The sequence below is a fragment of the Rhynchophorus ferrugineus genome, unplaced genomic scaffold (assembly GCF_030347505.1).
Source record: "Rhynchophorus ferrugineus isolate W39M unplaced genomic scaffold, kcgeb_rfMv2 rfM1, whole genome shotgun sequence".
In the NCBI taxonomy this organism is placed as follows: Eukaryota; Metazoa; Arthropoda; class Insecta; order Coleoptera; family Curculionidae; genus Rhynchophorus; species Rhynchophorus ferrugineus.
Window position 1 is genome coordinate 78,075,795 of NW_027472580.1, and position 26,683 is coordinate 78,102,477.

A 26,683-nucleotide genomic window follows, 5' to 3' on the forward strand; every position below is an offset into this window, starting at 1 on the left:
CGACACTCGTATCCATCGACTATCGATCATTCGGCGGAGGAAAACAAAAGAAGAGCGGTCGAATTGCATAATCGGATCGCGAACCGTACCGCTCGTATTAAAAAGTATCGAGACCGGGGCCTACTCGATTGATCCGCAATTCTTGAGCACGGATGGGAGTAGAATTCGGACTATTTTAATTTGAATCGAAGTCGAAAAAAGAGGCAACGCTTTTATATCGTTGCGTGATAGACCATCGTGCGTCCCATTAAAGCTCACTGGATATCGAGTGATTTATAGACAGTTTTTCAACTGCACTACATCATTTCGTTACATGAACCACTCGTCTCCGACTCTTTTAGGCCTGAAAATTTTAGATTTATTAGTTCGATTTGAATTAGAAAACGTCCTAGTAACAGACCGACCTGAAATATATCAGAATAAAACGTACGCATGGTTAAATCTTTCCTGATGAAGAAATGTATAACTATTGGAATGTGTTACAAAACAAAGTTTAAAATTAAATATTTATATATATATATATATATATATATATATATATATATACGAAAATCAATCACAGATTATCAAACGTATTCTAATTGTACAAGACAGTTCATATGTCATATAGTTCATAGAATTATAGTTTTCCTTCAGAAGATTCAACGCTCATAACATAACTTCATTGTAAAACAAGTTAGTAGACGTTTAGTAGTATTTGCTAAAACACTTTTGCGAATTCATTAATAAAAAGTATTCAATTATTCCAAAAATATATATAAATTCATGCGAACGTACTGTTGATGATTATATTGAATTATTTTGATATTTGATATATACGATTTATATATAATTACCTCTGATACAAAATGTTTGATACAAAGTAGGTAGTGATATCAACCGTAGAATAAGAAGAGGCTCTATTTGGCCTACAAAATCGAATTTCAGTGCTTTGGTATTATAGTCTAGAAATTCGAAAAAATCAATATTTTTGATATTTTCAAAGCAAATAACCATGATCCTACATGAGTATCTTTTTAAGAAGATTTTCCAAAAGTTATATTTTTTCGGAGATATAATTGTTTAGTGACAAAGCAGATCTAGTGCGTAACATTAGCCGAGACCAGGGATTTTCCTAGTCTGGAAAATTAAAAAAAAAACAATTTCTTGTAATATTTTCAAAGTTTAACGCCATAAGAATATTTCCTTAAGCGTTTTTTACAAACAAATAAGCAATAGCTTAAGAAAATCAAAACTCTCGATTCTCTAAAATCAGATAAATGCCTGTTAATGACAAAAATCGTCACGAAAACTACTAATGTGCTCTTATTTATAACAGTAATTAATTTCTTTCTAGCAGAATTTAAAAAATGAAAGCTGCATACGTCAGATATTAACAAAATTAAATATTTTCAGACAAGTATAATTTTGGTACTTGTAGCTGTACATTATATCAAATGAACATGTTCTAAAATTTTCTATATGAGTGGTAAACGACTGTGAAATAGTTCTAAAATCTAATCCATAATCCGTAAATGGTAATGAAATAACATTTTCGATAAATCTAAGAATATGGCTACTATAGTAAAAATTATTTAGACCAGCATTGTTTTGTGATGAAAATAGGGAAACAGAAATAAATAATATTTTGCACATGTAGGCTAAAAACGCGTATAGTAATATTATGAGAGTGGAGGGTGGAAAGTTTTAGTAGTAAAAGTAGTAGTATAAGTTTTGAATCCATAAAATTTGACATAACACAATTTCCTTTTAGCTGATAATTTCGTATAATAAAAGAACCGATACTGAAGAAGCATATCCTAAAATTCATCCACTTCATGTATTAGACATATTCGAATGGATTGGGTTGTTATAGCAACGCCCAAACGAAATGGTGAAAGGCGCTGAAGGAAACCAAAAGGCATGAGTCGGAGACTGCACGACTGATTGACAGGTTCTACCCTTTCCAGCCATTTTTGTATACAAAATGTCGCTCAAAAAGGCCCAATCTGTTAAAGATCATGGGCGGAGTGGGACCGTTTCCTTGTTCGTCGCTGACATCGTTCGATATAAGAGCGAAACATTAGACGTTTACCCATATATCTTTTTCCCAGGCGGTTTAAAATTGTCTCAAATATAAATTTTATCTTGGAAACTTATCAGAAATTTTATTTAATTTCAGTATAATCAAAATTTACTTCTATTATTTTTTAAAATAACATTATGGAGATGCAAAGCCTTCGAAAAATAGAATTTATAAAAACTGGGATGACAGTGACACCCTTAACCTTATAATAATATGTAAGTTTACACGATAGTAGAGATCAAATATTTCAGGAAATAATGTTGAACTACATATTATTAATTGCTTATAAGTTTAATTAATATAATTTAACATTAACAATTTCTTTAAACCAAAATAATTAACGTAATCATAAACAAGTATCATCATCTGTTTCTACAAATGTTAATTGCCTATAAGTTTCCATTATATGGCATATTTAATTTATGATTGTTCTTTTGTTTATCTTTCTCCATAATCTCTTTACAATCGTAATATTAGGAGCTTGTACCTATTTGATAATAAAAGCAAAGAATGATCTAGACGACCAAAATAGTTCGAAAAAACAAACAAATTTTAAGAATTGTAGGACGAAAACCCTGCTTAAACTTTTACACGACAATATTGGCAACATATTGGGAAAGTTGTGAAGGATAAACTATTGTAGCTCGAGTAGGAAGTTCTGGTGCACCCTGCGTACTTTTTTATACGCCCGTATTGAGTACCACTTGCTTAGATCGCTGCAGCATGACTTAGATGGTTTCAAAATGCTGACGAGATACGAAAATGTTACCAAAGCAACATCATTCTTTCAACTCGGTATCTCCATGATACTATAGGGATGAAAAGTTCCATAAAATTATGGAAAATATTTTAGCCAATATAATATATATTTACCAATATTATTTATCAACACTTATTTATATTTATTATATTTTTTATATAAAATTTTCTACAAAGATTGATTTAATTTATAACGATAAATCTTGATTGTTTTGCTTCCATTTAAAAAACCTAAGTACTAGTTATATGTTGTAATAGTCACTATGCCTCAACCCTTGCATTCACCAAGTCGTTAACATAAACACCAGTAGCACCATCTACTAAAGATCCATTGTGATTCACAGTGATCCACAGTGTGTATCATACCTAATAATGTAATAATTAAAAATATATATAAATTTCTATTTAAAAAATCACTCATCGAAGAATTACAACAAACAAAAGCCAGCGTATTCATTTCCCCAACGATCCGCTATCATTCGAGTATTATTTATTACCATTAACTTGAAATATAAGATAATTATATCGGAAGATAAGATGTTGTTTATTCAAAAATTTTGTCAAACTCATTAAAATAAATGATTGTTTGTATTGAACAACGCATTGTTTATAATTTTTACATAATTGTTATGACTTTTTCTGCCGATAATTTATACACAATCGTACATTTAATACCAGTGCGGATGGCTATATTTAATAAATGAACAAGTCGAAATTGATAATTGGGGTTTTTTTCGTTTAAATATGTCTAGTGGTTAACGGATCAGTGATTTCGATAGTGAACGCTCGACACTATTGGACCGCATACGTAAGACTTAGTTTTAAAATTAGTGATGAGGTAATTTTAGTATAAAGAAATTTATATTAACCGGAAATACCAGAGTTACTTAATAAATAAAGGCAATTTGTTTAAAATGATATTGAAAAGTCATTAAATTTTGGTACATAAGTAACAACAGTTATTCCACGAAAGGAAATTCTTTCCCAGAAATCAACATGCACGATAAATCCTTAATACACAGACATAATATTGATATAATAAAAACAGTGAAACAACTATTGCAACTTTAAAATTATTATAAAGCAATTAAGTTCAAACGTAATCCAACAAATACAATTCGTTTAGAATAACACCCAAAATATTTTTATTCACAAGTCGACACAAAAACTGAAAGTAATTAAATCAATCAATCATTTTTGAAAGGAAACTGACAAACGATTATTATTAAAAAGGAACCTACTAAAATTTCAATGTTAATCTAACGGATATAATGTAACAAAAATAATAGAAAAACAACACATATTTTGTGTTGTAGACTTAGAATTGTAGACTTAGAATGAAAAATAATATCTTAGAGAAAATTTCCATATGTGGTTTGGTTTGGACTAGAGTAAAATTTTCTTAGTTCACGAAAATTCATTTAAGGTTATTTTTCCTACTTTTTATGATTATCAGCATATATTCTGTATGATGACAAAGTTTGGCCACAGGAGATATACTTCTTTTTACCCGTTATCTTCTACGCTAGGTATAAAATAAACTAAACTAAGTAACTATCTACTGGCAGTGCTCCCATGTCTTCTTCACAGACCAAAATTGGATGATCTGTATGCCCCATTATGAGGAATCTCTCACTTTAGAATAAAATATTTACTTTACAAAATATTTAATAATTTATTTAATTGTCTATAATAAACTGGTGTTCATTGCTGAATCTAATTTTATTTTGTAACTTTACGATATTTGGTCTTTATTATTTAATCGCTCAATTTTGTTTCTTCGTTTATCCCATCACAATTTACTACTTCTAGTGGATGAATCAGTTTTCTTTTGCTGTATATCTCATCATACATATGTCTCCTAACTCCTTCATTTTTATTCATTTTCGATTGCGTGCCTGATACATAGTTCACCATAATCATCTATGGATTTATTAAATTTAAGAAAATAATATAATTAAAAATGAGTGAGTGTTGAAACTATTAATATAATGTATTTTCACATTTAATATCCACAACACTCTTAAAAATATAACAATTCGGTGACAAAATAATTAATTTTCAGTAACAGATACACAAAAGTTTAACACTAAACACAATAAAATTTTTATTATATAATATATTTATATATTATATAATATATTTATTTACTGATTACTTAAGAGTAATGCATTTGTTCAGGATTATTTATTGCATTTGATGATACTGGAGCCTATTGTACTATATTCTGCTTGTTCAGATACTTGAATATTCATATGAATTTAGGCTTTTCTTTTACATTTGACAATTCTTCGGACTTAATATGAATAGTACATTTCTGTTAGCCCACATGAAAGTCTTCATTTTTAACATATTATTTACTCTTTAACCTTAACTTGGTAGAAAAATAATTTACTAAAGAAGTTTTCTAGGTGCTATTCATAAAATAGTTGTCATAAGAAATAATTATTGCCTACTACATGGATGAACCATTAATAAATAAAAAGACGTTAAATATTATATACCCAAACGCACTGAATAATAAGATTTAGTATTGATTTTACCTCCAAATTTAACAAAACAAATTCATGAATCTTTGTGATCTAAAACTTAATAATTTGTTTGAATTAATCGAAAAAAATAACCTACAAATTATTATGCATAATCTAGATGCTGCACTATATAATTATAGATACGCTATAATTTTGAAACAACACCGGTAGAGAAATGCTGTTGAAAAACGACGATAAACAAACAATAAATTAAGATTTATTTTTACTGACATGCGCGCCGTTTATTTTTAAGGACTCGAGATAAAGGCGGATAATTAATTACGACTGGATTATATGCCGCAATCCCATTTGAACTTTGTCATTTTCGAACAAGAAAACGACAGTTTTCTTCGGTTCTATTGTATTATCGACGGTATTAATTACCGTTATTTAAAAATGCTGGAATATCTTTGTTACGCTAACAAGCCACTAACTATGAGGACGTCGAACAAAAGAGTTTCGAACTTTACCCTTACAGATTGGAAATTAATTTATAATATGTAGTTCCCCATTTTCATGCCTTTTAAGAAATGTACTACTTCATCACCATTGTGAACCAACTATCAAGCATGAGAAAAAAAGAGTTTTTGATTCCAACTCTCTCTGCATCTACATCTAGTAAGTACATTGTGATTTTTTAAGCTACTCTAGAGTAACAAACTTCTATAAAAAGTGGTAATAAAATTAGTAAAATCAAAATTGCCTTTAATATGTTTGGCTTTATTCTTCGTAACAAGAGGTTACACAACATGATCTATTCCGTTGGTTTTTAGCAAAATGAGACTGGTGTAACGACATTGAGGCATGTCGAATTTTACATAGTGGAATAACGGTCTACAAAATACCAAGAAATATAATCCCAGATGTTGAACACGGACGGGGTGCCAGCAGCGCCAACTAGAACCCGATAGCTGGCGACCCCGAGACGTTTATCTGGGATGTTATTGAAGAGTATTTCCAATCATTCAGTAACCGACCATCGTTTGGTTTAGACGTGCCACCATCGACTGCCCAAGCCTCGTCTCCCGGTAACACCGCTGCCATCCGTTTTATCTATTTTGTATTTTCTGTATTTTTTATATTACCAGTAAGTAACGGTCACATAATGTAAACACCACTGATTTATTTCCTTTTACCTCCATTCACTGAGCCATATCATTTACCCCAAACTGGATATTACAGCAGTATTGGATTCCTTTGTGCAACCTCATAGCTGCTCGTCGTAGATCTACACTTGCAACAAAATCTGTTTATATAATAACTATATATTTTGAAGTGGTATATGAAACTGTGGTCTAACAACCAACATATATTTTGACAAAGTTTTGGCTGTTTCTTTCTTAATAAGCTATACTAATACTTGAGCTTGGTATCTACCTGCTATGTTTGCATGAGAAATTATTTTAGAATCTCATTATGAGTGGGAAGTAATGTAATAGAGTTATATTAATGATGTTATTTATAGCAAGTAAGACAGTATTATCTGCAAATGTAACCACTGTTACTATCCCACATTTAGATATGTCACGGGCATAAAGTAGAATATTGATCCAAAAGGAATAACTCGTGGTACACTTGCCTAAATAGCTTTCAATTCAGAAAATTCATCGCCATATCTAATTCATTTTATTTGCTTATATTCGAGACCAATGTGTTGCAAACAAGCGAGACCACACTTCGTCAAAGACTATAGCTGAACAAATTTCCTATATTTCAAATTTTTTCTCAATAACGTCCATAATATAGTGATCAAATGTCCGTCTATATTTCTAAAACCAAACTGGTGTGCCGAATTGCCGAGATTCTGGACATTCTATAAAAGGGTATGATAGTGATATATCAAAATTCACCAATTGAATACGATTTTAACAACATTTTAAAAAACATAAAACCTGTAGTATAGCAGCAAGAAATGGTAACATATTTAATAAACAATAATAATTTCACCTAAAATTATTTTATATTTAGACAAGCAATGATGATTAAAAAATTAAATGGAAATAATTTTCGTATAAAAGGGACTTAATTGAAAATGAAACTGAAGTGTCCATAAACTTAGCAACCACTTTTTCTCGTTTTTCGTAAAAGACTAATTATTAGATGCAATCCATAAATCAAACAATTTTTGCAATCTCTATAAAAATGGAGTAATGTATATAAATATTGATTATTGAAATAAAAATACTATTTTAAAATATCTTTAGGGATATTTTTATCAGACATGATACAAAAAATATAACAAAACTAATAAATATCCTTTAGAGAGGAAAGTTTTGTATTACATCCGCTGTCAATCAAGAGCCATGGTTCATATAAATTTATGATGGACCGTTGTGGTCCTGGAACTGGATACGTCAGGACGGCGTCTGGACCGATCCGGGGTATCTGGATATGCGCGGGAACGCGGCTGTCGCTTGTCTTTTGCGTCATCTTAACTGAAAGGCCGCCGTTCTGTCCATGAATACGGTTTGAGCACCGGCTACATCTGTCCGTTCTTGTTTCCTTTTAATGATAAAGACGCAACTTGTGATTAAATCAGTGGTGGCGGCCGGGACGCTAAGCGATGCGGGGGAGAACGACAGCAGGGAAAAATTGAATGGGGCAGGTTAGTTAGGGAGCAAAGAGGGACTTTCTATTTCTTGTTTTATCGACGTATAAGAGTTTGTCTATTGAATTTTAATGTTATAAATAATAAGTCAATTGAAATGTCCACGGCCTGACACATAGATGGCTGTACTAGAATTAAATCCGTATGTTTTTTTGCTAGCCCTAACCCTCAAAAGATGCGTGTATAAATTTGACAGCTCTCGGATCATTAGTTTGTGAATTATAGCATATTGAGTGGAGCAACTTTGGTATTGTGAAAAAAAAATGGATAAAAAGGAATTTCGCGTGTTGATAAAATATTGTTTATTGAAGGGATAAAATACAGTTGAAGCAAAAACTTGGCTTGATGCAGAGTTTACGGTCACTGTTCCAGGAAAATTAACCATCAATAATTGGTATGTTAAGTTTAGACATGGTGAAATGAACACCGAAGACGGTGAATGAAGTGGATGCCCAAAATAGGCTGTTACCGATGAAAACATTTAAAAAATTCACAAAATGATTTTGAATAACCGTAAATTGAAATTGAATGAAATAGCAGACACTGTAAATATATCAACTGAACGTGTACATTATTTCATTCGCGAATATTCGGATATGAGAAAGCTCTGTGCAAAGTGGATCCCTCGCGAGTTTTTGCGTCGATATGTGAGATTGGATGAAACGTAGCTCCATCATTTCACTCTGAAATCCAATCGTCAGTCATTCGAGTGAACTGCACACGATGAACCCGCTCCAAAGCGTGGGAAAACGCAACAGTCGGCTGGCAAGGTTATGGCGCCTGTATTTTGGGATGCGCATGGAATAATTTTCATTGGCTACCTTGAAAAAGGAAGAACCATCAACAGTGAAAATTATATAGCGTTATTGGACCGTTTGAAGGACGAAATCGCCGAAAATGGCCGCATTTGAAGAAAAATAAAGTGCTGCTTCACCAAAACAATGCACCGTGTCACGAGTCAGTGAAAACGATGGCAAAAATCCATGAATTCGGCTTCGAATTGCTTCCTCATCCACCGTATTCTTCAGATCTGGCCAGCGACTATTCCCTGTTCTCAGATCTTAACAGAATGCTCGCTGGGAAGAAATTTTCGTCGAATGAATAGATGATCGCCGAAAGTGAGACCTATTTTGAAGTAAATCGTGATGGTATGGAAAAGTTGGAGGGTCGCTATAACCAGTGTATCATCCTTGAAGGGAATTATGTTGAATAAAAAAGCTATCGAAGCTTATTCAGTTGATCTAAAGTTTTTAGGCTAGATATTCTAACATTTATTAATTGTTTTCAATAGTTGAATTTCTTATAGACTAGAAATGTGAGAAAATCGATTTTTTAATATTTTCAAAGCTTCCTGCAACTTTAAACGTGCATTCTTCAAAACTATTTTATCAAGGCATTTGACATTATACCTCAAGTTCTAGTGAACCGATGTACCCGAAATTTGGTGTAAATCTTCCCTATACATTTTCCCATCAAATCAAAGGAACAAACCAACATATTTTTAGCCAAACTGCGGTTGTTCGAAAAATAAGATAATTTTGTTTACACTTGCTAGTTTTTTAAAATAGTAAAAATCCAAATTTGGTTATGGTGTTACCTCAGTACTTCCCATACATGTTGCTACATTATTTAGCATATATTATTATACATTACCTAACTTCAAAATGGTTTGTGATTTCCCCATATTTCTCAAAATATTAATTTGCTAGTTTTAAAAAATTGTATAAGCTAGTTTTTGTTTCCTATATTTATTTTTTATTAATGGAAATAAGGCTATTTTCTTTGATAAAACGCATTTACAACTTGTTTTTCTTGGTTTGAAACACATTTTGTTGCCAAGAATATGACAAAATCGAATCGTGCTCAGGACTTGAATGCCTTGAATAAGAAGAATAAGAAAATTATAAAATTGGATAATCATTAAGAGTTCTGCGTTGCTTACTTGGTTATGTGGTTAGAAACTAACGCCCAACTAACTAACTTAAATTCAAATAAATTTCAATTTGACGTTCATATACGTTACTGAAAACAGGTTGTGGTCAGTTCTAATAGAAAATACAAATTAACTTATTCGAAAAAGAAGATCTAGTCGTGAGTAAATTATTTTGAAGCCTACCAACAATTTGGTATCAGCATCACATGACTTTTTTCCACTTTTACCCTTGTATTTTCGGCCTAATAGGCATTACTTACATGGAACTTTTGTTTAGGTTCTTTGATATGAGAAAGTCTGTAAATTGAATATTGATTTTGAATTGATATCAAAAACTATCAAAGAAACGAGAAAGAAAGAAACAGTGATCATAAAACCTGTACATGATTAAAACATGGCCAAATCCTCTCATTCACATCGCTGGTAGGATTACTGTGAATTAATATCACGACATCCCCAACGGTTAAATTCTTAGTACTACTAGAAAATTGCGCCCAAACTCTTCTATATTCTAAAATGATAATGTGCCCATACACACAGGCAAAAAGTCGTCGTTTGAGACTACAATATAACTGACATGATTGAAGCAATTGGCTTTGGAAAAAATGGAACAATATTCATTGGAAGCTATTCAAACAATCTACTCTCTAACATAATTAATTAATGAATATTGTGTAATGGCAGATATTCATATTATTTTGTTACTTATTTGGCACACACTCTGACTTGAAATTAAAAATTGCTTAACATAATTCTATATATAAGTTTTGCTTCCCTTAATTTTATCAAAGTCTCGAAAACTTGGACTTCCATCCAAACAGAACAGAATGTAGTTTTACCAATTGACCATCAGAATAAGATAGCAGATACGAAGCTAAGCATCATACGGTAAGTTTGGATATCTTTTAACAATGTAACCTTTCATAACTAGCGCAATTTTATATCATATAATTTTTTTTCTTTATTCTTTCGAATTTTGGGCCCAAAAAGCATATTTTGTAAGGAACTTTTATTTTACTTCTTTAATTTGACGGAATCTCTACATTGATTTTGAAATATCTAACATTATCGGCAGTACGTTGTGTTCAGTTACGCCTAACTTATAGAATGAGGTGGAATTAAAATTATAATCGAGCTAAATCATCATGAGACATTATTATATAGTGAAATTGATATTCTAGCACTCAACAATTGAGAAAAATTTGTTGTTACAAAAGTAAAAATATCATTAAGCGATGTTACAATATTCGAATACATCTTCTACAATACAATATTTATGAAAACCATTGAAACTGGAGCGCTGAAAATACTAAATTTGCCAATCCTTCTGTATGGCTCCGAGAGTGGAATACTGTTAGACTCTAACATTTCATATGTTTATTGAATGAAAAGTGGAGGAACTCGTCACAGACCGGCGAAATCGACCTTTTGGATGGAATATACAACAAACATCTTATGCATGAAAACGTGGACCAAGTTCATAGGAAACGTTGTCTGAGACTAGAATAGCTGTGAACGACCGCCAACTGTTGCAAGATTTAGTGAAAATATTTTTAAAATGTACTGCGGCACCAACAACAGGGTATTGGTTGATAAGTTGGCAATGGGATGATATATCAAGGCGCTTGAAATGAAAGCTCGACTCTTCTCAACGTATATACATAACCACCTGCGACCTGTGGGAGCAGCGTTTCACACATGACAATATGGCATCAATATATGAAGAATTCTTTCACCACATCGTTTTCCGTCTCTATCTATATATGTCAGACTTATGGAAACAGTACTGATGATCCAAGGACAACATATCTTGAAAAAGCATAAAGTTCCATTCTCTTATACGTTAAAATGCACAAGTTTTGATAAAAAACGGATAAATTTGATAAAACCCCAAGCTATTTGTTACAACGTACTGTAAATTTAAAGAAGTTTTTGATCAATTAATACCTAGATGCCAAGAACATAACAAAAATATAACCTTAGCAATTAAATACATTTAAAGGTAATTTATCAAGCTATAGGCACAAAATAATAAACAAGAATTTAATGAAATCTTACAAACAACGGACGAATCAAAACCGAGACTCACGTGATTAATTTTATTCAAATTCACGAAATTATCGAGCTTTTAACAATTCCCGTCAGACCCTTCCGTCACCGTATCGGGATCCCGTTCCAACGTTTCGACCCCTTCTCGATGAAGGGGGGAACGACGAGGACGAGGCCGACGACGACGAGAGAGCATTGAGTCGAGGGGGGAGGGGACCACGCCTGCACCATCGAGAAAGGAAATAGACAGACAGATATAAATGGATAGAAAAATAACGAAAGCATTCCATCGACGTTTCGAACACCATACACATATACAAACACTGCATTAACCGAGCCAAAAGTTTTTGGCGGATGGATGGAACACGGGGCGAGCGAAAAAAATTCTTTTATTTTCACCCTCGCCAGCTATTTAGAAAAGGAAATGGTTTTTTAAGGAGACCCGAGAGATGGGAAAGCGACTCGTTTCGAGGGGTTTTTCCGTCTTTAATTCGTTTGAGATTTTCGTTCGATTGAATGCTTCGCTTGATTTAAACCGACTAAAAAATTATATCAGAAAATATCATATACTAATTCAATAACTTCTGATTTATATTAGTCAAATAAATTTTGCTATTTTTTATAACCCACTACAACTTCAATACACTTGTTCTAATAATTTTATGACATATTTGAATGCTGAATATTGTTAAAATACTCCGCATATATAGCTTGAAATGTAAAACTAGTCAGAATTTAGAACCTAAATCTGATGAATAGGGTAGATATTACAAGCACTTCTGCCTTAATTACTGATATTTGGAGACCATTTTTTCTTCAGCAACCCAGATTTCTTCATGACGAATTTTTACATCTAGCTGCTCCAAAAAATTATAATAATAATCTGGTTGTAGGACAGCAATTTAATATTAAATTTTATCTTTTAAAGGTTCATATTTATTTACAAATATATTCGTCCATTCAAAAACATATTTTTTTAAATAGTGTCGTGATTGTTGATCCAAAATAGAATAGAAAGGCTGAAATAAAAACAACAACAAAATTAATTATTACAGTTTATATGTAATAGATATTATTGATATATATTAATTTAGATGAGATTCTTAAATATTTCAATCTCTCCAGTTTTATTCCTGAACCGTTAACAGATAATTGGTTGACTTCCATATTTCTGGTGAACTCGACATTCACACCTCATTACAATCTCTGTGTTGTATTTTAAGATCCCAGATGCATTGACAATTTTTTTTTTCATTATTAAATTCATTATATTGATATTGGTGAATACTGGTATATGTTTTATTGAGTAAAACAAACCTATTCTTGTCTCTCATATCATCTATCAGGAGAAGAAAGATCTTGTCGAGAAACAAATTACAATGAAAATAAAATCAATAGATAACTGATAAACTTTAAATATGGATTGATATATGTACAAGAATATTAATTCCAGGTAAACTTGGTACAAAATATCGGGGGATACCATTATGGACTTGACTTGGTTTCAAAAGTATTCAAAACTGGAATGATTGAGTTAGAATTATTTACTGATTAGGTTTGCTTAATTAGCGTCAAAATCTCGCTGATAGAAACAGCATATATGATGCTTTTAGTAGGCATTAAATCTGTTTAGTGAAGAATGTAAGTGATGATATAACAAAATTTGGTTCTGCTAATTTAAAAGTGTAAAAAATATCTTCCATATATTTGATGTGCTCAAAAGTTTTCTTGAGGTATAGGAAAAATCTTATAAACCATGCAATTTAGGAATAAAATGTAGAAATAGGTACTACACCAGTCAAAAGAATAAATAAAGAAGTGTATTAATGAGTGAATTAGTTAATTTTTCTCTGACTACCAGCTGTTTTGGCTGATGTCTGGCTAAGAAGAAGCACACATCACAATTAATTCAAATTACTATCGATGGGCAATAAATAAAGCAAAATATAGAATTTTTTCTAAAAAATCTTAAAAACTATTTCGTATATTCTATAGATTGCGAAATTCCATTAACTATTGTTGGCCAAATTGTTACGTATGATTAAATTGTATTCAAAAAGTAGTCGGTGGAGCATTAGAATATCTTCTGATGGACAATAATATGTATGTACACTATGACTACTACATAATTAATCTACCCATTTACAATTAAAGAGCTAAAAAATCAACATAACCCTTTAAGAAAAAAAGCAGGCAAATATTACACGGTAAATCATCCATGAAATTATGAACTCCGCAGAGTTAAAAGCCAGGGCCGTCACATTCTCGAACAGAACAAATAACGAAAGATAAATATCTCGCAGAAAGAAGCACAATGCAATCGCCGTCGTAATTGCGCTATGTATCAAAATATGCCACCGAAAAATGTCGTGCGGCAATGCCAGGTCTCTTCTTCACTCTGCAACAGGCAGATTATACAAAACTGGACGCTTCTTGGACGATAAACCACCAGCCCCGCCAAAAGAAATATAAATATTTCCGTTTATGGTTGAAGTGGGAACGCTTTTCACCCATTCGATAAATCACTGAGTCGTTTGTTCGGTTCAAGATCGTGAAAGAAACTGGATATTAATGCAGTTGCAGATAACTGGCGGCACTTGAATCTTTAAAAACAGTTTCTCGATTCTATAGGAGAAAGATAAACACAACTATTTTTTAATATTTTAATTATATTTAGGATTTTATTATTACAGTAACAGTTGTGATACATAATTTCGTTTCTCTATGTAAATTAAAATACTAAACTCCAGAATTTATCCCATGATCATAACAGCAGATATTTCAATATGGATTATGTTAAATTGGTACACTTACAACTTTCAAGGAACAAAATAATTAATTTTTGTCTCACACTTGAATAGGTTTCAATTTCATTTAATCATGAATATTTGACTATGTTTTCATGAAAGGCGAAATATCATTGAAATTTTAGTTCTACTATTGAGGAATATCTTTTTTGTACACTCTAATATTTTAAAAATTTTTTTCAGTTAGAAAATCATGAATTTTAAAATAATGATACCTGGAAGACTGAACTTTACTAAAGCTATACGAAGGTTTAAATTGCATTCTCTCTTCATATAGATGTTAAAAGTGTTAGCCAAAATATTTAAAGGCTGCTTTCATAGCTCATTACTGTGGTTACTCGAATTTTTCCTCAAGAGTCTCCGTTGGATGGAGTACTATGTTCGTTTTATTATAAATTTTTCCGCAAGATATAAACCTATAAATTGCAATACCACTATCATGTCACTATTATCATGTACGTTCGACCATTATGCATTTAAGACATTTTAGAGCAAAAGATGCATTTTACGCGCTTTTACTTACTTCATTGAAACATGAAATTTTGAACGATATCAAGCTTTCTATAGCATGTCTGTACATCTAAAAATAAAATATATCTAAAATAAATATATCTAAAAATCCATACCCATTTAGAACGCTATAGTATCTGATCATGATATATTCGTTCCTTCAAAAGCTGCTTTCATTGATCATACCCTATGCTGCAGTTTTTGCGCTCTGTTTTATAGCGTTCAGTAGGGTTTTGAATCCAATTGTCTTGTCATACAACTTGATCACTTGTATAATTTTGAATTTATGACAGATATTATCTGGAAAAAAACATAGTTAGGTGGTGGCAACACTTTGTCAAAAGAATGAATCTGTAATCGGAGTTGGGAAACAATAATTGCTACTTCATGAACTTTCTCATCCACAAATATTTGGGCAATAAATGTTTAAACTTAATTAACCATATATACGATTAAATCATGAAATTAATATATATATATATATATATATATATATATATACATATACATATATATATATATTTATATATACATATACATATATATATATATATATATATATATATATATATATATATATACATATACATATATATATATATATATATATATATATATATATATATTTATATATATATATATATATATATATATATATATACATATATATATATATATATATATATATATATATATATATATATATTTATATATATATATATATATATATATATATATATATATATATTTATATATATATATATATATATATATATATATATATATATATATATTTATATATATATATATATATATATATATATATATATATATATATATATATACGTAGGTAAGAAATAAGGGACAAAAAGAAAAATTAAAATATTAGATGATAAAACTCAATCAAATAATTTTGTCAGTTGAACATTAAATAATGAAACCATTTTTAATGAAGCTCTTGATTTTAAGAAACTCTATTAATTTAGTATACCCAGAGAACCTCAACTCTACATTTTACAATTACTAGATTTAAACAAGACTCACTATGAAAAGCACTTGGAATATACTCGCTTTGGAAGTACGAAAGTAAAACTACTATAAAATCTGTCTTTTCCCTTGCCGAATAATTTTCTAATTCTAGACATTACATTCCTATTTTAGATATTTTTTTATAGTTCATGTAACTATAAAAGGAAAATAATTGTGAACATTGCTCCAATATTGCCTGAAGAAAGTAACTTCATTCAAAAATAGCTTAATATGTCTATTATACAGTTTATATCTATATTTTAAAGTATCCTTTTTACCGACGAGGGTTTATATGGACTGGGCCTACTGTTTAACGTGGGCTCCGAACCAAGGTCCTCGGCATTAAGCCTACTGACTGGCGAGTGACCAACTTAGAAATCATCCCAAAAGACATCCGGTCTTACCCAGCCTGGTTAGTGACGAAACTGGAATAATTTTCCTTGTCGGATTTTACACTCTTTCCTAAGATAATCACAAATATTAAACAATCACAAACATACATTTACGACCATGCTCCAGCAGCATTCGAACCCGCGACTATCACAACAGTAGATCCTGTCCTGTCGCCTTTACAACTGCGCCAACCAAGCCGGCAAAGTAATTCTTATTGCCTTACTGTATAAGCAAGTTGTGAGTACGTCTCGGACATTACTCACATCTTACTTAAAACCCATTCTATAATTTTTTTCAGCTAAACTCAAATATATACATACAAAAAGATATAAATTTTCCTGTAGGTATCTGTTGGTCAATATTATTAATTAGTATTGCTGAAAATCGGAGAAAAAGAATCATGGCAATACCAAAGTGAAAATAAACAGATTGCTGTTTGATTTTGCCGGCCCGGAGATCACCTGTGAACCGGTGAATTATGATCGGCGGTGTTGTAAGCAACGTTTTACAACGACAGAGAGCCCATAAATTTCGAGACCAGAAGACAACGCGCTCAAGACGCCAACGAGTCCGTGGAGTTAGAGTTAGCGAAGCGTTGTAATTCATGTTTGGCCATTAATCCTTCCAATATTAGTCTATTTCACTTATTTCATATTTATTTAGCTATATTTAGCTCGTCTATATATTTCTATAGTTATATTTAGGTATATTTAAGACAGTTGGTACTGACAATTGGATACACTATATGATCGTAAAATATATTTAAAAAATTCTTTTCTATTATTGCAATGAATTTCCACCTTGGAAGAAATGTTGAATTTATAACTAAATTCTATATTGAGTGAAAGAAACAACACCTGATCTGACGAATTAATATGATGTAGGTATATTTTTGGTTAAATTATTTGGCAAACAGATTTTGAAAATATTACCGAACTTATAAATGAATAAATATGTTTAACTTAGAAATAATTTGAGTAGTATATACAGTTTCGTGTACAATCATGAATTCATTACTTATATAAATTATATTAAATATTTAATTAATATAATTTTATATAATAATTAATATAATTAATAACTGAATTTAATTTTATAATTATATTAACATATATTGAATTATATTTAAGAATAATTCATCAAACCCTAGTTTAACATGTAGTTGGAATTATTTACAAATAATTTGTACAAATTGAATACAGTTTTCGTTAAATTGTGGCCCCTTTAATATAGCCACCCTTATTTTTAATTACTCGCTTCACAAATTTTATTCATTTTTTATTCACTTATTTAAGTATTCACAGTACAGTGTCTTTCAATTCAAGTATTCCTATAACTATGCTGATGGGCAACGATTCTTCTTTTTTGAATCATGTTTATCCCGTACTAATTCGACGGCTATTGTGATAGTTGAAAATTGATTGACTCATCCCTCCATAAGACATTTTTACAGATATTTTCATCCAATTTTTATGAGTTCAATTAGACTGTTCCAATATCCTATGAGTAGTCTACTTCTACGGATCTCTTCAGGAGAACAGACAGTAAACATCTCTTTACAGTTCAGATTGAAACTGGCTTTCCTCTTATTTCATTTAAAATAGTGGTAATATGGGTAACTCAGCTAAACATCGAATTCGTTTATATAAATAAACGATAACCTTATAAAAAATTATAGTCCTGCATTGTTGTAGATTTGGGAAGTCCATGTCTCTTCCGGTTTTGATTCTTCGAACTGCCAGTTTTCGTGTAGGGATGTAGTGCACACTTTCACATGAAAATATTTTCTAAATTTGGGACAAAAATGATCTTTCCTGGTTCAAAATACAGATACCATATGAACTGCACAAAGAACATTGAACCATGTTTAAAATCGCCAATTCTAAGAAACCAACAATTGCGGTACAGAAATGTTTATAGACTTTTAAATAATTGTATACTATTACTACACCATTATGAAAAAACCACATTAACATACATGAAACGCAAAAACCCCCATTTTTTCCACCGAGTGTTTGTTTTTAGCCGGTCTAGGACACTTGCCTCCGTCGTAAATCTTCCGAAATGCTACAAAAAAAATGCTTGACACCCGTACACATACGCACGCACGCCCAGAGGCCGCGAGATGCTAAATATACTGATGCGATTTGAGATATCAAACGTCATAATTTTGATATAAATGAGCAACTGGTATCGCTGGATATTTACTTCGGGACATCATGGTTTTCGAAATAATTGGCCAATGACGAAGTTTCGGATTCCGTGCTGGATTAAACCGTCAATCGTAGAGTTTTAGTAGATTATCCTCCACTCTCAGCAATAAAAATAATCGTTAATATCCGAAAGCTTTTTAACTCATCAAAAACACATTAAAAATTGAGACGATCCGTATTATTTTATGTCACTTGTCATTTATCATTGATATTCAACATTTAACGTTCTTAAAGTAACCAATATATCTGACATTTATTTTAAAACTAATTAAGAAACGATATACTAAATCTTAATAATCATTCTTAATGAAAACACCTGAAAAGAGTGTGAATAAAATCATAATAATTAATAAAAATAAAAACTAATCGATCTTCCTCGAACTATTCACACTCTTTAGTGAACTATAGGCGATTTTCTATAGAAACTTCCACAATAATTAAAAGTAATTTAACAGATCGTAAAACATTCTAGTAAGTTGGGTCCGAAATGTATTAAATGTAACAATATAAAAATAGATTGAAATTACTCATTTTTTCAATTAATATCATAATGAATTAACTCAATATATTTACGAAGTATCTAAATATATTAAAAACCGCATGAAAAAGAACTTGATTTGGTAATTTGACACAACAAATAAACCCTTAAATTTTTTCATTTATTATCATTTGAGATTTGTTCAATTAATAAAACTAAAAAATAACATAACAGATCAAAAAGAAAATAACATCAAACTTTTTTCTTTCTTATTAGCCTAATAATTATGTCTAACTAAAAAACACAGTTTATTAATAAATAAGAAGGAATATATAAACAAATCCGAAAATAAAAACATCTTTTAAATCTCTGAATAAATAAGTTGCATGGTTGCAAATGGAAGCAATACATCTCTATAACATTCCCTCATTAAATACTTATGGTAGTAGATTTGTAAACGAGATCTTAACATCCGAAGAGCTGTTCAACCATCCTTGCAAATCGTAAATATAATCTCGCCCACGCAAACCAATCTTCACACAACTACGTGTAATACGTTTATTGCGTTTCTGAGGTACACAAACAGTTTTAAATCGTCTAGTAAGGTGCTCAACACTTTTAAGAAAACAATATTTGTCTTTATTAATTGCATGTTTGTATGATTATTGAATTATTGTATGAGAGTTAGTTATTACTAATAAAAAATTAAATCTTATGCGTAAATTTGTTTAATTCAATTTTTACCAAGTGTCGCCAAAGCCCTTTAGGTCTAATAAAGAACTATTTGTTCTCCATTTCGATTTTTTCGGCCAATATTCTATAATTTCCTTATCATTAACTGCTTCCTTGCACTCTGATTATCTTTTTTTTTAGTATAAACAACATATTTCCAGAAATATTAGTATATTATATATTAATCAGAATATATTCCATTATTTTCTACAATTTTTTTGCTGCCAAGGCAGAGAGAAAAATGTTGGTTTGGTATGCATGGAATCATCGATCAATTTGCACACTTCTTTAGCATTTCGAAACCGTATGCGCCCGCTAAACCATCATTGATCTGAGCAACTGATAATTAGAAGGAGCCATGTCTGATGAATACAATGAGTGTCAGAAATTCCATTTCGAGTTGCAATGGTGTATTCTTCACAATTCTTGCAACGGATAGCAGAGAATAAGCATGCAAGAAGATGACTTTCCATCAGTTGCTCGCTATTGTTGTTTTCTTGAAACAATTTCTCATTAAATATGTTCAATTAACGTTGGTATACATTTAGCAGCTTGTAATATAATAAAATCGAGCTTGCTGGTCCTATAATACGTCTGGATTTTCATCTAACAGCCATTCATTCTCATTGACATAAAATTACCACTCTGAAATGATTGAAATGAAGACCGATTATTGGGATGTGAAGCAGCAGCATTACCATAAACTTTTGTTTGAAAAATCTTTAAAAGGATTCGTTGAGCTAGTGTCGAAAATGCAATTAGCGTATGTATACCCTGAATAGTTTAAGAACACCAAATGCAAAACTGTCCTTTTACGCAGCTAAATGTCATAACCATAAAACTATTGTCCACATTGACACTTCGTGTTTTCGTCAATAGATAGCGCTGATCAAAATACATATAAACAAATAATACTAGTGATATCAGGCCCTGATGATAGATGTATGTCAGTTTCCATATAAATCAAACAAATTTAATGAAACTAGAAACATGAAGACACAACGAGTATGTGTAAAAAATAGTTTAATATTATGTTCATTTCAATACCAGTGATTCATATTATTTTAATAGTTTATGTAGCACTTAGCGTGGCTATGAAAGATTAGAGCGGGCGTGAAATTTTAACTATACTATAGTTTTTATTTATGCGCTAGTGATATTTCTGAAAGAATATTGATTATTAAATCAAAACCTAAGTAATAAGTATAATTGAAAAAATGTAATTTGTTCAACGACTTTCCACATCACACATTTTTAAAATAAAATACATAGAAAGTCTTCTTTAAAATATTAGTTAGTTACAACTTTATTAGAAAACAACAATAGAAAAAGGTATTATTGAAAACTATCATACTTGAATATGTCTAAACCAGCCAATTATTTGGTTGTATAAATCAAATATATTGAAGTTAAAACACTACCTAGTTTGAATAAATTTAATTTTAATATAATCTTGAACACATATATATTTGATATTTATACCACGTCTAGCTTGTTGGTAATATGTAATAAAACCATATTCACATACTCAACGCCATACACGGTAGTTTAAAAAGCAAGATTAATGATCGGCCTAGAGATCCAATTATATAATTATAGTAAACCGTGTTCATATATTATTTTCAACAGGGAGTTTTTCGTTTTTCATTAACACGAACCGAACCGTGCACGCTCGGTCTTATGCGGGGGTTGTATTATATTAGTTGGCGATAGCACGCATTCGTTTATAGATCTTTATTAATGTTTTAAATTGTAAGCCAGATATCGGTACATTTAGGGACATTCGGCGCACGTTTTTCAGAAGGTCCTTCAACTTTCCTACTCCCAATTTTTAGGTTCATTTTCACTCTTTTCTTTAAAAGGGTTCGTTGTGATTCTGACCTTGTCTCAATTTCTCATAGTTCTTATTCGCACGTAATAAGAACTAGTCTAGTCTTTGCTTTTTTAATTGATTCAGACATGGACAAATCAATATCATTTTGGAGCAATGTTATTATAAAAGATCTATTTAAACTACTTAGAATCAGAACATATACAGACAATCATAAAATCTACAAATAATCACCTACAAAAACACATTGAATATGATACTGACAGAATATGGAATGATATTAAATAAAAGCAAAACAAAAATCATGGTGATGTAATACCTAGAAGTAATAAATATGCTAATGTAAGGTATAGAATAAGTAAACGCATTTAAATATCAGGATATATAGAGATGAAAAGGTATTCATCCAAGAAATGGAAAAAAAACATGAATTTGTTCTTCGCTGTAAATAGAAAATTCATTAATACACAGGAAATATTAACCAGAAAAAAATTGAATTTACTTAACGGAAAGAGGGATTAAAAGAACCAGAAAAAAATAGAAATGAGACATGTTAGTTGGTATGGATACTTACAGCTCATGGAACACGTAAGACAGGTAACGGAAATATGGGAAGCATGGACTAGGACAAGAAAATCAAATGGCAACTTAAGCTAACGTGGGATTTCATGAATATATCGAAGATGTTCTTCAGTAGAGAAGATAAATACAGGCAGAAGCAAAATGATTGAGCAAAGATCGAACAAAATGGAAGGAATTTGTACATGGAGAAAGGGAGAATAAATAATAAACATAATACACCTGCATCACTAGGTGGTACAAAAGTGAGAGAAGGTGGTTTCAAAAGTTTTATGTAATTACACTTACTCTGAAAAAGATTCTGTAGAAGACTTAATGAAAAATATTTAGTTTATGATGAAATTATTCATTTATTGAATAAATATCAATAAACTAGCTCAGAAGAAGAAATAGTTCTTCGTTAAAATTCAAATATTGAGTGCCTAAAGACTAAAGGACTATACTAAAAAGTATTGAAAAGTTACGCAAACTGAAATTATTTTAAATTGGTTTTTTTTAAAGTTTTCTATCTAATGATAGAAATAATGACATTAAATTTTAGTGAAAAAATTATAGAAACAACATTCTTGAAATATAATATTTTTATCCATATTTACAAAACTTTTAAATTAATGTAATTTGTGATCCAACGTATACAACAGTGACTCATTTATTTTTAAATAAATTGTATTCAGTTTATTCAAATAATCAGTGTCACGTCATTTCTATTTTCGTTCATTACCTCTTAGGTCGGCATTAATTGCCGTTATTTAAATTAATAAGGTTAGGTTATGTATTAGAAGATTATTGTTTCTGCCACTTTTCATACAATTATGCAATTATTATAATCAAGGTTACCCAAGCACCTATAAGATATCTTATAAGACAATATTTACTATGTTGTTCTTCTGCTAATAATCTTGTTATTGGAAAAATACTCGAAAGAAGAAAAAGAAAAAATTGATGAGGATTATACGCTAACCATCAGTATTTTCATGTGAGTAAAGAGAGCATTCAATCCTTTTTTTTAAATTTATGTAATAAATATTCTCTGAGGTCCAGCTACACAAAACTATACTTAACTTAAATTTATAGAGAAATGATTGACTGTGACTAAATCTAGAATTCAACTGAAGTAATTCCAGACTTAATTGCAGTGGATCATTTCTATGTATGTTACGTGTAAGTCCAATAGTATTGACATTAGCAGTAAAACTACACGGTAGATACTGCCTTATAGAATATGTCGTATATTTAATATGATATCGGAGCATCACTACTCGAGTGGTTTGAGGCTAGAAATGTCCAACTGTAGCAGTGTTAAAGTATGAAAAACACACAGAATAATAACTGAAAAAGTAAGAATTTTGAAAAGCTTGATGAAGTATTTAATTGTAATATTTCCTTTTTTCACAAGCATAATATTAGAGGCTATAGAAGATCTTGGCCAATTGTTCTTATTACTTCTATTGTAGATGCCACATCGTCAATTGATATAGTTACCAGTTCTTATTGTCAATTATATATTATCCGTAATTTGTCAATACATTATTATTTAACCCGTTTATTCCGAAGCTCTATAACACTACAACATAAATTACTTAACTAACATGAGGAATGCTTAGTCTTTACATCTATTCAGAACATATTTTTTTGAATATTATATTTTGAATTAAGTCAATAATACTACGAATATATATGCTTCTACGATGTCACCAAGTTACCAAGGAATACGGATACCAATTAAGCATCCTCGTCATGCAGTTAAAGGTGAAAAAGAAATCAGAGCGCCATTCCTTTGGCAAGACCTTTTGCCATCCAATAGTATTGACATTAGCAGTAAAACTACACGGTAGATACTGCCTTGTAGAATATGTCATATATTTAATATGATATATGATAGGAGCATCACTACTCGAGTGGTTTGAGGCTAGAAATGTCCAACTGTAGCAGTGTTAAAGTATGATAAACTCACAGAATAATAACTGAAAAAGTAAGAATTTTGAAGAGCCTGATTAATTGTAATATTTCCTTTTTTCACAAACATAATATTAGAGGCTATAGAAGATCTTGTCCAATTTTTCTTATTACTTTAATTGTAGATGCCACATCGTCAATTGATATAGTTGCCAGTTCTTATTGTCAATTATAATTTATCTGTATATTGTCAATACATTATTACTTAACCCGTTTATTCCGAAGCTCTATAACACTACAATATAAATTACTTAACTAACATGAGGAACGCTTAGTCTTAACATCTATTCAGAACATATTTTTTTGGATATTATATTTTGAATTAAGTCAATAATAATACGAATATATATGCTTCTACGATGTCACCAATTTACCAAGGAATACGGATACCAGTTAAGCATCCTCAACATGTAGTTAAAGGTGGAAAAGAAATCAGAGCGCCTTTTCTTTGGCAAGAGCTTTCCCATCCAATAGTATTGACATTAGCAGTAAAACTACACGGTAGATACTGCCTTGTAGAATATGTCATATATTTAATATGATATATGATAGGAGCATCACTACTCGAGTGGATTGAGGCTAGAAATGTCCAACTGTAGCAGTGTTAAAGTATGATAAACTCACAGAATAATAACTGAAAAAGTAAGAATTTTGAAGAGCCTGATTAATTGTAATATTTCCTTTTTTCACAAACATAATATTAGAGGCTATAGAAGATCTTGGCCAATTTTTCTTATTACTTTAATTGTAGATGCCACATCGTCAATTGATATAGTTGCCAGTTCTTATTGTCAATTATAATTTATCTGTATATTGTCAATACATTATTACTTAACCCGTTTATTCCGAAGCTCTATAACACTACAATATAAATTACTTAACTAACATGAGGAACGCTTAGTCTTAACATCTATTCAGAACATATTTTTTTGGATATTATATTTTGAATTAAGTCAATAATACTACGAATATATATGCTTCTACGATGTCACCAAGTTACCAAGGAATACGGATACCAGTTAAGCATCCTCAACATGTAGTTAAAGGTGGAAAAGAAATCAGAGCGCCTTTTCTTTGGCAAGAGCTTTCCCATCCAATAGTATTGACATTAGCAGTAAAACTACACGGTAGATACTGCCTTGTAGAATATGTCATATATTTAATATGATATATGATAGGAGCATCACTACTCGAGTGGATTGAGGCTAGAAATGTCCAACTGTAGCAGTGTTAAAGTATGATAAACTCACAGAATAATAACTGAAAAAGTAAGAATTTTGAAGAGCCTGATTAATTGTAATATTTCCTTTTTTCACAAACATAATATTAGAGGCTATAGAAGATCTTGGCCAATTTTTCTTATTACTTTAATTGTAGATGCCACATCGTCAATTGATATAGTTGCCAGTTCTTATTGTCAATTATAATTTATCTGTATATTGTCAATACATTATTACTTAACCCGTTTATTCCGAAGCTCTATAACACTACAACATAAATTACTTAACTAACATGAGGAATGCTTAGTCTTAACATTTATTCAGAACATATTTTTTTGGATATTATATTTTGAATTAAGTCAATAATACTACGAATATATATGCTTCTACGATGTCACCAAGTTACCAAGGAATACGGATACCAATTAAGCATCCTCATCATGAAGTTAAAGGTGGAAAAGAAATCAGAGCGCCTTTCCTTTGGCAAGAGCTTTGCCATCCATATCGGTTGACGAGTTTTCGAACGTAACCCGTTGAGGCAGAGGTGTTTGTGAACTCGATAAATCTTCCCGACCGTTTGGCGATAGGCCAACTAAAACGAAGACAGAACGAGAAGACCTATTTGTGTAGTTTCAGTAGGTGTAATGATATTTCTTCGCCGACGAACTGAAATTTGTGGGCTATTTCGTGTATTGTTATGTGGGATGCGGTAAAAGTATGAATTTTAATGTTAAAGCGCTCGAGAAGATTAATTAAATATTTGTTCCGAAACACTTCTGTTATAATTTGTCAATCCTGATCATTACTCAATTCCTTTTTTTTGCTTCCGAGTTATTCATGCCAACGGTCGATTTATTAGAGGCCATTTGATTGTAGAATTTTTTCAAGAATTTTGAAAAAGTTTCTGATTTGTTTGTATTTTTACAAATTACCATTTTAGTTTGTACATAATCTTTGAGAAATATTTTAAAACATTTGTTGTATTATATC

At 30.7% G+C, this 26,683-nt stretch overlaps 1 protein-coding gene across 2 annotated transcripts in view; it reads left to right on the top strand.

The window, feature by feature from the left end:
- LOC143200069 (uncharacterized) overlaps positions 1-26,683 on the top strand; it is a 74,228-nt gene that overhangs the window by 43,059 nt on the left and 4,486 nt on the right. The window lies entirely within an intron of this gene.